Source organism: Cavia porcellus, unplaced genomic scaffold (genome assembly GCF_034190915.1).
Source record: "Cavia porcellus strain 051 isolate PalLab524CR breed Dunkin Hartley unplaced genomic scaffold, mCavPor4.1 scaffold_1, whole genome shotgun sequence".
Taxonomy (NCBI): Eukaryota; Metazoa; Chordata; class Mammalia; order Rodentia; family Caviidae; genus Cavia; species Cavia porcellus.
The window spans coordinates 113,001,363-113,015,530 of NW_026947484.1; the positions used below are offsets into that span (position 1 = coordinate 113,001,363).

The following is a 14,168-nucleotide window of genomic DNA, read 5'->3' on the forward strand; positions in this document are numbered from 1 at the left end:
GTGCCAGAAACCAAACAAGGTCACCTCCTCCAGCGCTGACCTAATCACTCCCAAGAAGGTTCCCGCCCCAAAGTAGGCACGATCCAAATATGGTGGTGCCCAAACTCTGCAAGACCCAAACACTAGGCATGCCTAGGCCCTTTAAGGTGGAACAGACCCATGTTTGGTTTCCGCAACCTCTAGAGTGCCAAAATCTCCTTTCTTTTCCTACTATTGAGGAAAACAGCTAAAGAATGCGATATTTGCGGGTCATAACTGTGGAGTTTAGGCAGAGGACAGTTTTAGGACCTTAAAGCTGTCGGGAGATGCAGGATGGCGAGGCAAAAGGTCAAGTAGCTGAGGCGGTCACCAGTACAGCCTACCCTAGAAGGTGTGCTGAGTTTGGTCCAGTTGACTGTGAGTATACTCTGCATTACTGAATGTGCTATGGTTCTCCAAAGGAAAAGTTATATAAGAAGCATCTGAGATGATGTTTAAGACCCAGCGAAGAATGAGTAGACTCCCAGAGGGTTCTATAAGGCTTCCTTTTTAACAGGTATTCTGAGGGCAGAGAAACACTGCTTAGGAGCTCTTTCCTTTGCTTTTGAACTGAGCAAAAGAAAAGTCACTACCACTTAAGATAAAAAGTTCCTCAGGAATCTAGTCCTGCCTTAAATCCTCTTGACTTCTCTACTTTCTCACTGAAAAAATTTACATTAATTGGGCAGCTAATCGTAAATTATGCCCTTCAAATCCTCGAGATTCAGAGAAAAACACACCATAATTGCATTTATTTGACAAAAATTTTCGTTCCTATAGGTTAGTGATTTCATCATCACTAAACATGGATTCCAAACAAAAATACTTGACTAAACTGCTTCACCAATAGTTAATAATAGCAAATACTTCTGAACACTTATTATCTACAAGGCATTATTCTAATTTGCTCGATTTCATTGCAACCTAACAAGACAAAGAAAAGTGTGGTCGTTTGCTCAGAGTCAAACAGCTCTTTGTGTTCTTTCACCATGCGAATTTTTCTTCATACAAACAGGTACATAATAAATTATAAATCTGTGTGTATTTTCATCCACTTAGGTGGGAGGTTCCCTTGGAATCATTTCATTTACATGATCCATCAAAATGGGCATTCCCAGTTTACTCTGGTACTTAATACAAATAAAAACTTTATACAATATGGAAATTCTCACACTACAAAAGCAGTTACCAAGGACAACAAAACCAAACTGTTGTGAATGTACATCACTGACATGCAGACAGATCTCAGCTACAACACTACCACTCAGAACTCATCAGTAATCAGGAGTTTGTCTCATTGATAAAATTATTTATACTGGAACTTAACACCTGAACTGTAATAGTATAAAAGTGTAATAATAGTAACAGTAGTAATTATGAAGTACTAAATGTTTAATGAAACTTTTATGCACAAACTAGATCTCAAAAACTGAATAGGAGAAAACCTAAGCACAAAAGCCTTGAGTATGGTAATGCAAAAAGAGAGAGTAAAGAAAAAGCAGCAAATAGAAGCATCAAAGGACTAGTTATGTAGCTCAGTGACAAATATTTAAAGACATTAAAAGGGAAATGCAGTTGATAATGAAAATCCAAATGTGAGAAATAGTTTTGACTACAGAAGAAAATTCACAGGGATATCTTGCTGTAAAAAAAAGATGATTTTTTAAAAATAAAGGAAAAGGGGGCTGGGGATTTAGCTCAGCGGCATAAGAACCTGCCTTGCAAGCAGGCGGTCGTGAGTTCGATCCCTGGTACCGATAAAAATGAAAAAGACAAAAAATAAATAAATAAATAAAAAATAAATAAAGGAAAAGAACTGGGCATTGTTAATATGTTAAACTGTAGCAATGCTATCACACTACATGAATCCATTAATTATTTCAGTGAATGAAATTACTTAATAAATGACAGAGTATGCTGTAACCTTAAATGACTTACTGAAATAGAAAATATAATTCTTTATATTCTAATACATCTGAATTCTAGGCCCCCCAATTAAGCATTAATCACTGTCCTAACAAATGAAATTAAATTTTGGGTTGTGTTTAGGACCATACTAGTTCTGGATCCCCCAAAACTATAGTACCAGAACTATTAGGTCAAGCCACTTTAGTAAACTGCAAATACTTCAGTATATTTATTCACTGAGTTCTGGAGAGGCAAGTGTTTTGACAGAGATGAAGAAGTAAAAAGACCCAGATATTACATTTATTTTCATTTCAATACATAACAAGTATGCAGTAAATAATTCCAATCAATTCAAGCAACATTCTGTTTGCTTACACTATGCAAGATGTTGGAACACACACCACCAGAAAAAAGACAAGACAGTGTCTTGCAGATACTCAATAAAGTATAGAATAAATGAGAAGTTTATAGTTCAGTGAGAGAACTAGATAAAATATACATAAACTTTCAACTTAGCAGGGAATGGAAGAGATAAAATAGATAAAAATACCTTGAAATCATCGTTAAAACATGATACAAAATAGATTTATGTCTTTATTACTTTTCTGGTTGCTAGCACAAAATTTCTGACACTCAGCATTAAAGGAAAGGTGTTTTGTTTTGTTTTTTTTTAACCAGAGATCAAACTCATGACCTTGTGCTGAGCTAAACCCCTAGCTCCTTAAGGACAGGTTTCATTAGCTCACAGTTTGTAGAGGTTTCTGTCCATAGTCAGCTGGCTCAGAGGCAGCATAGCATGGCAGAGGGTGTCACAGCGGAGAAACAGTCCATGGCAAGGCAGGCAAGAGGCAGCAAGTAGCAAACCTCCCTTTCTCTTTTATCCAAACCAGGCTATAAGCTTTTTGGGTGGTGCCATCCACACCCAAAATAAAGCTAAACCAATCTGTGAACTAATTTAATTATCACACCCTTAATCCCAGTATGACACATCTTTAATTCACATTCACACACCCTAGATCCAACCAGCTCTGAAAAGTCCCACCTATGAGTACATGAGGGTTTGGGGGACATCCAGATACAAACCATAACAATTTAGCATACACATATTTAATAAACATTATATCTAATATTTAGAATATATTTATTAACCTGCTACAGCATATCAGAAGTAGATGAAACCGTGAACATGTGTGAGGTTATTTATGGAACACAGCAGAAAAAGAAAATTTTGGGCCCCGGAACTTTTCTTTTTTTTTTTTTTTTATTTTTTTATTTTAAAGAGATATGACAAAACAGGACCTAACAGAGCAGATCAGAACAGAACAATGTAAGCAAAACAGTATTTCACCAGAAGACAACCCATAATTAACAGTAACTACCATGATGTCTCTTTCTTTGAAATAGTTGAGTATAACTTCATATACAATAGTATCAAACATAACAAAATAGTATAAAAACATTCAAGAGAATGAGAGTATTACAGGGTTTTCAGGAACAAATAACAGAAAACAAAGAAAGGCTACTACATTATCTCATTTTCCATAGGAAATTTGTTTATACTTTCACACATAATATAATCCAATAAGGCACAACATGCAGAGCCAATGGAAACAAGAGAGCAAGAGCATGGTAGGACTTCAGAGAAAGATGATATTAGATCAGCACTGGCTATTATAATGACTTATTTCCCTCAAATTAGCTGTTCATACCATCACAGATAATAAAATAAAAGAACCAGGACAAACACATTACAACTGCAATCATTATAAGGCTTCAAAACAATGTAATAGGGAATCATGATTACCCTAAACTGTTCAAGAAGTGAATAGAGAAGTACAAGAAAATAAAGGAACGAAGGGGTAAACAGTCAGGCAAGAGTAACACAGCAGAAGGCATAGATATATTCATAGTAATTTACTGCTATAACAGTCCCAGATCTCAGTGGCTTAACACAGTTTCATTTCTTGTTCTTGTCTTACTCCACTGCAGTCAGTTGGAAAGGGAGCAGATGCCTTGGAGTAGTTATTGAGAGGCCTAAAATCCTTTCATCATATGTTAGCATAACATTTCTCCTTTTTCACTAGTCAGCACGCTAGTCATGTGGTCCCACTTAACTTCAGGGGAAGGCTGGGAAATAATAGTATACTTTATGCACTGCAGGAAAAGAAAATGAGACTGATGAGCATTCTGTGCATCTTGAATAAATGTAGCAAAGATATCATGAAAGATAAGTGTGTCCATTAATTGTACAAGTTCACTGGTGGCACTGGAAAGGACAAGGTCAGTAGAGTGACTCATCCTGGCACAACAGATTCAGTACTAAAGAGAAGAAAAGAAAAGAAAAGAAAAGAAAAGAAAAGAAAAGAAAAGGAAAGAAAATAGTCACTGAGTGTCATGAACTATAGAAAATTGACAAAATCAAGCAACTGTGCATACAAAACCAAGGAATTAATAACAAGCTATAGGTAACTGCCACTGCCTGCAAATTCTTTGCAACTAAACAGCTAGCATTCTCCTGCCTAGACCATTATTGAACTTCCACACACATCAAACTTGAGAAATGCCTCTGTTGTTTATTTTTTCCAATGATAGATTCCAGATGTTCTGTAATATTTGGTTGAGATCCTTCAAAGGAAAAAAGGCATCTGTAATTTCAGCTATCCCATGTGCTGTAATAAAGAAAAGGAATGTGAAATGGTGAGGCAATGTATTAAATTATATGTATTTATTTTCTTTGTAATTAAAAAATTGAGATATTTAATTATACAAATGTGTGCCTTTAACTACATGACAATAATTAGGCTAAATTAGAAATCTTTAGTTTAAAAAAATCTTTAATTGTAAATGAAATTAAATCTCGGAAATGATTATTAAGTCACTATTAAATATTATTTACTTTAGTTTTCTAAATATATCAAAAGAAGAAAAAGAATGGTAGTTGTAACCCTTGTAAAAAAAGGTTTAGGAAACAGTCATGTGTAGCTGAGAATTTAGCTCAGTGGCATAAAGCACCTACCTGGCAAGTGCATGTGTATAACCAACCCTAGCATACTTGGGAGGCTGAGGCAGAAGGATCTTGAGCTTGAGGCCAACCTGGCAGCATAGAGAGCCTACATGTCACAAAAATAAACAAAAGGAAACATGGATCAAAAAAAAAAAATAAGCTAACATCATATAACATATTTTTATATCCATTTCACTTTTTTGCACTCCACCTCCAGCTTTACTGGGAACCAAAGCAGAACCGCCCCGCCTTGATAAGTGCCTCTATTCATAGATCCAGTTGTAAGCACTGCACCTGTAGTCACCAGCTCCTCAGGCTTAAACCACAGGCTGATCTCCTTTTCAGCTCTTCACCGAGTGAGTCACTGCAGTGGACAATGTTCCTGCCGACTGAATGCACAAGTCTCCGCGGATGGCGCCTAGCTTGGAGTCCTCAGGGTTGGCCTCACCCAGCACCGCTTGGCCCGCCTTACCACGTTCAGCCCCTCCTAGACCCTGGCCACGGCCCCGAGTGCACATACTGACTGCACCAGACCGGGCAGAAGGGCCGCACCTTCAGGTCGCTGAAGTGCTGCTTCAGGTGCTCCTCCGAGGCCTGGATGAACTTCATGGCCACCAGGCAAAGCCCTTCTGCTCAAACCGCTTGATGGTCTCGCACACTAGGCTGCACGCAGAAGGGCTTGATGGCAATGAACGCGCGCTCCAGCTTGGCAAAGCTGCTGGGCACTGAGAGGCGCAGTCAGGGCGCGCGGCTGCGTGGACCCAGCCCCGCCGGCGTGGCCAGGCCTGGGGAGGCCACGTGAACCTCCATTTCACTTTTTTCTAGGACAGTAATGGCGAACCTGTTAGAGACTGAATGAGTACCCAAAGTGTAATCCAGAACCTAGGAGGTATTTATCGCAAAGTGCCAACACTGCAGTTAAAGCTGAAACCGAGGCCCTTAGTTTTGGAAAAACAACTCATACATTAACATCTTCTGTCTTGAAAGAAAAACACAACAGAGGTTTGAATGATACAAACAGTTCTTTCCTGAAAGATGAAAGTTTGCATTTAATGTCCTTTGGCACAGTGATCTCTGCTGTTGTGTGTATGCTGATGATTGGTCAAACCTTGGCTGAGGCAACTTGCTCCCATGCTGATGCAGAGAGCTCTGCATCCCCGATGCAGCATAAGTGCCATAGATGTGTTATTGCTGTTGTAGGCCATCATAACTTCTTTTATAAACTCTCCATCAGGTTCATTTCTGATTGCCTGGTTACTTCACTTTCAGAATTTCTGTGGTGTGTCTCTCCTGATGAACTTAGTACTTTCCACTCAGACTAGAAAAAAGCACTGAAATGCCTCGGTGTTACAGTGTTTTGAGCCTTGGAAGATGTGAAAGAATACATTCATCTCTCCAATATTTTGTGGTAAAGCAAGTCAAAAGTCACATGCTCATAAAAAGTTCCATTTGTGTTTTAAAGTTGACAAAGAAAGAGATCAGCTTATTGTTCAACTAGTGTTTCACCTGGTGTTATGGTTTGAATTGGAAATGTCCCCACAAAGCCCCAGTGATTGATGCTATGGGGACGCGATGGCAACTTTTAAGAACTGAGGCCTAGTGAGGGATTTTTCAAATCACCTTGTTGTACCTTTCAAGAGGAAACTAAAGAGTTTAGTATCTTCCCTACTCTCACTCTCTCTTTTAGTATCCTGGGTATAAAAAGACCAGCTTTCTTCTACCACCCACTCCCCCACCTGAGGTGCTGCCTTGCCACTGACCCAAAAGCAACCAGGCCAAATCACCTGGGATGGAAACTCTGAGCCAAAATAAACTTTTTTCTTTTGTTAAAAAAACTGATTGTATCAAGTATTTTATTACAATAATAGAGCCTGACTAACATTCCTATGATAATAATGCAGTAGAGTTATTTTCTTCCAGGATCTGGCTCTTAGGTTTCCAGGTTGAAAACAGTTTAACTAGAGTTAAGCAAGCTCAGGTAGATAAAATTTATAAGAGACTAATGGATAAATCACATGCTAGTATTAGTACAATAAAAGTTTTGACTGCCAAGCATAATGGAATACTCAAGCAGACTGGTCAAGATATTCTCTCCCTGTAGAACACAAAATTACTTGCTTGATGAGCAAAGAATTAGACAAATATGATCTTAACAGATGGCATCATAAAACTTTGACAACAGGCTGTGCTCTGCCACGAACATGAACCTGTCAGGGGAAGTTGAAACATTAGTCTGCTTTTACAGAAAGAGGAATAACTGTTAGGAATAACAGTGATACAACAGTATATAAACTACCAAAATTAAATATTTTACAATCCATATTTCAGCATTCTATAACACATATTTTGATAGACATCAAACCTAGTACCTTGCATGTGCTAGGCAAATGCTGTACCACTAAGCTACACCCCCCGCCCTATAACACTTTTCAAAAATATAACATCTCTGAAATCAAATTGTGTTACAAACTACAGTTTGTAATTGGCATTTTTTTCTTTTCATGGGGATTCCTAAAATAATAGGGCACTTTTCAACCAGTGATATCTTGGGATATCAGCAGCAATGAGATACAAATGCTGCCTGACAATTTTAGAAATTCCCCTAACTCAGTTTTGGTATACTGGGTTTTGTAAACTGAGTAGTTGCCTTATGAAGTTGTTACTTTGAGATCATCTAAGTTCTAAAAGTACATCAAGCTTTACTTTCATCAACTGATACTCTAATTAGGCTATTTTAATTGAGCTAAGTTCCTGAAGAATATAGAACATTGCAGTAACCCAAACTTCACTGGGTTGTTAGTTTTTTTCAATGTTGAATAGTTTATTAGTGAATTTCATATGGCTCTCATTACATTTTATTCTTATCCCATGAAATAAATGAGTCTTTCTTCCATTTGCCAAATTAATACATTGGTATTCCCATCAATTAAGAACCTTTCCCAAAGTTTTACAATTAATGTGAACTTGAGGTGGGAGTTTCTGACACTCAGTCCTATCATAATTTCTCTTAAAGCATTTTGTCTTCCAGATTCTCCTACAAAATCCCATGCAGATCATAGAGGCATCTCAAAGTGGCAAGGAGGCACTGACAATTTAGGATGACTTTCCAGCAATGAGAGGAAAGGAAGACTAGAGAAAAGGTTATATAATTTCGGTGACTTTTGATGGAAACAAAAGTGATCAGACTTGTTGGGTGGTTTCAGCAAGGAATTCTGATGCATCAAAGGTGACAATGGGCAAGCCTGAAGAGAAGGGACATTAATATCCAAGAACAATAGGGTGAGAAAGCAGAGACAAATTAATATCCTTTAAAATCTGCCTGGAATCAGTTCTAATTATTGATCATTGTCCCAACAATCTATAAAAGTAATGCAGCTAGCTGTATCTTCAGAGAGGAAGGACCTATCAGGACCAAACTCCTGCTTTGAACATTTAAACATGTTCTTTACTTTCCCCCAGGTATCCTTCTACTATCTTTCTGCAGCAGCACTGAGCTAAATAATTTTAACCAGCTCCTCCATCTCAGATTCGGCTAGTGAAATATGCTCAGGGTAGTTCATACTGCTTCTCAACAATGAGCTGTGAAACACCTGAAACTTCATGGAGAAGCAGTCTGGCTATCCACAGGTGCAAGCAGGGGGTTCCGTAAACTCTTCATGTGTTCTTTGTGTGTGTGTGTGTGTGTGTGTGTGTGTGTCTTTTTCATTTTTATCGGTACCAGTGATCGAACTCACGACTGCCTGCTTGCAAGGCAGGCGCCTATGCCGCTGAGCTAAATCCCCAGCCCCTTCTTCATGTGTTCTTTTACTTTCCCTCTCTGCTTTCTTCCCCTATACCTTGCCTTCCTTCCTTCTGTCTTCCTTTCTTCACATTTATTTTAACTGTTATGTTAGAACAATACATATTAATAGAGTATCATGTGAAATTTTGATACATGTGTGCATTGTGTGATGTATAAATCAGGCTGAATATATATCTCCTCGGTTTATCATTTCATTGTGTTAAAAACATTCAAAATCTTTTCTTCTAGCTTTTTGAAAGATAATTACTATTATCTATAATCACCTTACTACACACTAGCACACCAAAACTTATTTCTGTCTGCCTGTAACTTTGTACCCAGTCATTAACCTTTCTCCATCCCTCCCCCATTCTGCTCTCCCCTGCCTCTGGTAACCATCATTCTACTCTCAACTCCTATGGGATCAACTTTTTTGGATTCAGCATGTGAGTGAATTCGTGTTGCCCTTATCTTTCTGTGCCTGAATTATTTCATTATAATGCTATCCAGTTCTGTGTTTTGGTAAATGGCAGAAACTTCATTCTTTTTATGGCTGAATAATATTCCATTGTGTATAGGTTTTTAAATCTATGATGGATTAATGAGTAATAAAGTTGTTTCTGTTTCTTCCTATTGTGAGTAGGATTGCAGTAAACATACTGATTTCATCTTCTTTGGCTATATAACTAGTGGTGAGATTTCTAGATCATGTGGTAGTTCTATTTTTAATTTTTTGAGGTACTTCTATACTGTTTTCCATTATAGCTATACTAATTTATATTCCCACAAGTAATGTGCAAGAGTTTTCTTTTATCATATTCTTAGTAGCACTTATTATTCCTAATTTTTTCAATAATATCATTTCTTACTGTAGTAAAGTGATATTATATGTATCACACTAGTTTTCTGATAATTAATAATCTTGATTATTTTTATATACTTATTAACCATTTGTATACTTTTTTTCCAAAGATATCTCTTAGTATCTATTGTCTTTTTTTGTTTTTTGTTTTGTTTTGTCTTTTTGAGACAGGGTTTCACTATGCAGTTCAGGCTAGCTTGAACTTACTTTGTAGCCCGAGCTGACCTTGAACTCATGGCAATCCTCCTGCTTCAGTCTCTTGAGTGCTAGGGTTACAGGTGTGCTCAACCTATTGCCTATTTTTGAGTCAGGTTTTGTTTTGTTTTATTTTGTTTTGTTTTGATTGTTACCGAGTTTGTGGATTTCCCTATGTATTCTGGATATTAACTGACTGTTTGATGGATAGTTGGCAAATGTTTTCTCCCATTCTGTATGTGTCTGTTCATTCTAGTAATTGTTTCCTTTCCGGGGCAGAAGCTTCTGTTTGATGTAGTCCCATTTGTCTACTTATGCCTTTGCTTCCTATGCTTTTGGGATCTTTTTTTTTTGGGGGGGGGGGGTTGGCACCAGGGATCGAACTCACGACCTTGTGCTTGCCAGGCAGGCACTTATGCTGCTGAGATAAATCCCCAGCCCTGCTTTTGGGATCTTATCCAAAAAGCCCTTGCCTGTTCCAATGTCTTGAAATGTTTTCTGTAAGCTTTCTTATACTGGTTTAATGATTTCACTTCTTACTTTTAAATGTTTAACTCATTTTCAGTTGATTTTTATTGTAACTGGTGAGTTTTCATAACTCTTCTGAATGTGCCAATAAGTGCTTTTAGTACTTCTGTAGAAAATCAGGAACCAGGCATAGTGGTACATATGTGTAATGCAGGAAACAAGAGGATCACCTTTGGATGGTTTGGATATTTTAACAATATTGTTCTTCCAGTCCATAAACATGGGATGTGTTTACTTCTTTGTGTCCTCTTTCATCAAGATTTTAAAATTTTAAACACATCCCATGTTTACGGACTGGAAGAATCATTATTATTAAAATATCCAAACTACCTGAAGTAATTCCTCAGATTCACTATAATCTCTATTAAAAATATCACTGCCATTTTTCACAAAACTAGAAAAAAAAATCCTAAAATTTATCTGGAACCATAAAAAAATCCTGAATAATCAAGGATATCTTGAGAGGAAAACAAAAAGTAATCCAAAAAGCAAAGCTGGAGGTATTATAGCACTTGACATCAAAACGTAATGGAAAGATGAAAAAAAAGAAAGAAAGTTGTATTAATCAGAGCGGCATTGTATTAGCATGAAAGCAGACACATGGGTTTATAGCCAACTAATTTTCTGTCTTTTGTTTTGTTTTGTTTGGAGACAGGGCTTCACTATGTAGTTCAGGCTGGCTTTGAACTTGTGGCCTCTGCTAGAGTTTAGAGCAGTCTGCCAGTACTTCACTAGTTTAAATATGCTGGCGGTGATTCTAGGTCTGTGACTATCTGGAACCAGCAGTATTGGGAGATTCATTCCAGGAATCAGGTTTCTTTACATCCATTTCATCTGCTTACTCCAAGAAGCTTGGGTTGGGAGACCTCTAGAAATGCAGAATCTCATTTCCTCCATTTTTCTTGACTTTTCCTCACCCATGAGGAGAGCTTTAGCCCACTAAATTTGAGCAGAGGATAGGATTAATGGCCAAATATATGATAGTTGGCTTTGTATAATAAGAATTTCATTACTGTGTCTACAAGATTATACATGTGAATTTTACTATACCTACTTTTTTTAATGCCCACTTTCTTCTACAGATTATAAACTACATGAGAACAAAAGCCTACTAGTCTTGTTTGTGACATGTTGCTTACTTATAATACAGTTCTTAGCTCATATGAGTTATTTTAAAAGTGTTTGTTGAGCTGAACTGATATATCTAAATTGAGACCTAAAAGATGTAAAAACTAGCTGGGGGTATGTGTGTGGCAGGGGTTATTCTTTGCAGAGGGAGAAACATGAAAGATGTGTAAGAAGTAGGGGCAAGTAAGCCATGATTGGGGAGCAGTAAGTAATTCACATGGGTAGAGTACAATATGCAAATGAAAGCACAAAGAGCTGCAAGAAATGAAACTAGAAGCAGAAATGAAAGACAGATCTCAGTGGGCAAATAACTTGGATTTTATACTAAGGACAATGCAAAATGATTAATAGATTTTTAGAAGAAAATTATGTAATCAAATTTGAATGCTCGAAAGATGTGCAAAAATTTACTGAAGAAGCTGCAGAGAGAAGAGTGGAGTGTTTTCAGGATAGAGTCAGTACTTGTGTAACCGTGTCAAATATTAATGAAGGTTCCCTGTCCTTGGCCCACATAGAGATTTAGTCCTTAGCAGCCATGCTTTGTACTCTGCAAGAAAAATTCCCCAGCACTCCACTGCAGCTTGGTGGGCAATGGATGGGGGTTCAATTCAAAGAAAACCAATTCATAAGCTGGGAAATAGTCTGTGACATAACCAGCATGGAAACTTGTAATCTAGACACTGTCATATTAGCATTGGGATAGACAAATCAGTGAAAAAAATAACAACGTCCAGAAATAGCTCCTCGAATACATTGCCAATTAATTTTTAGCAAACACGCAAAGGCTGCTTAGTGGAGAAAGTATAATCAATGATACTAGAAAAGATGAATATCCATAGACAAAAATTTTAAAATATGATTCATGTGTAAAAATTAACTCAAGATGAATCACAGACCTAACCTAAAACTTAAACTGGTAACTTTTAAGATCAGGTTAAGCAAAGATTTTAAAAATATCCTGCCATAAATACATTTTCTAAAAGAAATAAATGGTTAAAATGACTTTATTAAAATTAAGAATTTGTATGACTTTTTGAGAATAAAAAGCCCACATAATGTAAGTGAAAGGGTGTTGGCCCAGACCTGACACTGTAGCCAGAAAAAGCCTCAGCCCCAACCAGGAAGCTCCTACCTCCTCCTACCTAGAGATTTACTTGTAACTCTATCTCCCCCCACCCTTAAGGATCTACCTCTGGCGCCAAACTTGTGCCAATGAAATACCTGTGCATCTCTAATGGCCCTAGGGCACTATCCTAAGCTTAGGCTATTTATATATGCCCCCAAGCCACGTGTCCCCTGGAGAGATCCAGACTCCAGCGAGGGTAGGGGTAGGGAGGTGGGGGAGGGGGGATAGAGGGGTGACGGGTGTGGGAGGGGTGGAGGGGTGGGGGAGTGAGGGGGGATGGAGGGGTGAGGAGGGGTGGGGGAGCGAGGGGGTGATGGAGGGGTGGCGGGGAGTGGGGGTGGTGGGGGGCGGGGTGGGGGTGGGGGTGGCGGGGGGGGGGGGTTGATGGGGGGCGGAGGGGGTAGAGGTGGGGGGGCGAGGAGGTAGAGGTGGGGGGCTCGGTCATCTCTCTGCTTGTTCTCAGAATAAAGGTCTCTTTTGTTTTATACTTTACATCTTTTGGAAATAATCCTATCATTTGGAATCCTATCAGTAAGAAAATATTAATGTATCACATTCATAATAAAAGACTTGTATCTATGAAACATAAATAATTCTCCCATTACAATAAATAAGTAATCTAATTTTTAAAATAGGCCAAAAAATTAATGCAAGGGCTGAGGATATACTTTAATGTTAAAGCACTTGTCTCATAAGCATAAGGTCCTGGGTTCAATTCCCAGTACTATCCCATTTCCTGCCCCCTACACACACTCCATAATGAAGGTAATGAAGATTGAAGCTGATAAAATGGCAAATAACAAGCAGTGGGGAATGGTTAAATGTGTGCTTATTAGAAAGAATAGAAGAAAAGCTCTCCACTAGTCAGAGGGGTATGGTCCATAAAGCAGACACCATAGTTATTTAGGCCCATTGGGTTTTTATACAGTTTTTTGGACATATGTATGAGTCATAAAGTAGGAATGCTCCTGGTTGTGGATAGCCCTTTAATGTCTGGAAAGCAAGTTGTTATATTTTTACTTTAATTCCTTTAAGGTTTGTCATTTAGTTAAGAACCTATTTTTTTTTTTTTTTTTTTTTTTTTTTTTGTCTTTTTCCTTTTTATCGGTACCAGAGATTGAACTCAGGACTGCCTGCTTGCAAGGAAGGCCCTTATGCCACTGAGCTAAATCCCCAGCCCCCAAGAACCTATTCTTTGTCTCTTACATTTTATTATCTCCTGATAGTCCATTTTGACATGCTAACTCAAGCACTTAGGCCCCAACATTTAGTTTAACTATTTAGGATTTGTGTCCGATCTGTCAAACTCCCCCTATCTTCTGGCTTCAGTACGATACCAAGCAAACAAACAAACAAAAAGTATATAGTTATGTTAAATAGGCACAGGAAAAATATCTTTAGTCGTTAGGCAAATTTAAATTAAAACTATGAGATATCACTACATACCTATGAGAATGGTTAAAAATAAAAAGACCACTGATACCAAGGACAAAAATATATATAGCAACCTGAACTCTACTCCTCTACTTACAAAAATGTAAAATGGTAATCACTTTGTAAAAAAGTTTGGCAGTTTTTAAAAAAATTTAAGGGGCTGGGGATTTAGCTCAGCGGCATA

General features: G+C 37.8%; 1 pseudogene; it reads right to left on the bottom strand.

Annotated features, from left to right (window-relative positions):
- Window positions 1-5,193: 5,193 nt before the first annotated feature.
- On the bottom strand, window positions 5,194-6,135 carry LOC100717704 (nucleoside diphosphate kinase B-like; annotated as a pseudogene).
- Between the last annotated feature and the right edge of the window lie 8,033 nt (window positions 6,136-14,168).